Source organism: Heterocephalus glaber, unplaced genomic scaffold (genome assembly GCF_053883595.1).
Source record: "Heterocephalus glaber isolate CG9 unplaced genomic scaffold, H.glaber_assembly_v1.0 deba00001600, whole genome shotgun sequence".
NCBI lineage: Eukaryota > Metazoa > Chordata > Mammalia > Rodentia > Bathyergidae > Heterocephalus > Heterocephalus glaber.
This window is the reverse complement of record NW_028258372.1, coordinates 9,623,524-9,624,539: the sequence shown is the minus strand read 5'-3', so window position 1 is coordinate 9,624,539 and position 1,016 is coordinate 9,623,524. Positions and strand designations below refer to the sequence as shown.

At 48.4% G+C, this 1,016-nt stretch overlaps 1 long non-coding RNA gene across 1 annotated transcript in view; it reads left to right on the top strand.

Moving 5' to 3' along the window:
* LOC110350913 (uncharacterized) overlaps positions 1–1,016 on the top strand; it is a 61,047-nt gene that overhangs the window by 9,262 nt on the left and 50,769 nt on the right. The gene's annotated exons all lie outside the window — the stretch shown is intronic.

Here is a 1,016-nt window from a genome sequence, read left to right as displayed (position 1 = left end):
TCCCTGCTGGGAGAAGAGAAATTTTCCAGACTCAGAATAAACAGATTTTTCTATACTCTAGCTAATGTTTAATTAAAACCAACCAGACACACAGTTTTTTTGTTACAAGAAGAAAATAAACAATAAAAGGGGAATCCAAGCTATCTAATGATTGAAATCATAAGATATGAACTGTAAAATGAATTTGATGAATACATTTCAAAAGATTAAATAACACAAAATTCAATGGGTGAAATGAACAGATTAGAATTTTTTAAAAGAGAACTAGAGGAGAGAGAGTCAAGGCCCAAGGCTGCATCCTCACGTGCACATGAGCCCACAAGCCCACGACCCTGTTCCTCCGTGGCCCGGATGCACTGAGGCCATGGGGAGCCCATGCCTGCTCCCTCCCTGTGCCTGGCCCTGGCCCTCTCAGCCTGGTCCAGTCTCTCCACAGGGTCACATAGTGACTCCAAGGACAATGTACAGAGAATAAACAGAGTCTAAGGGACATTGATGCTCACTTTCACCCAGCCACTGTGCCCAGAGTTGGGGTGCAATCCTGAGCAGGATGCTTGTCCAAGGAGTGCCATCCTGTGTACTCCTGTCCCCTGGCAGCATGAAGACTTGGCAATTCGTGAGGATGACAGCGACCAAGCCTACTGTTCAGGGCCTTGCTAAGTTGCATAGCCTGCATGTGAAATTGTGATCCTCCTGCCTCAGCCTTCCAAGTGGCAGGGATTACAAGTATGTGCCGTCACATCCAGATTCACCTACTTAAACTGAGTGGTCAGTTTTCCAGCAGCTTCTTTAGTGTGTGAAGAAAACTCCCTGCAAAGCTGGTGTCCTTGGAGCCAGTGGTGCCTGCCTGGATACAGACAAGCCAGCAGTGGATCCAAGCCTGATGGAGGAGAGCAGCGCTCTGTGCTCTGCTAGAGCTGGACAGGTGAGCTGTTGCTGCTCTGGCCTTGCAAGGTCATCCAGAGAGAGGGGAAGAGGAAGTGGCCACTATGGCTAGGAGAGAAGTGACCGGGACA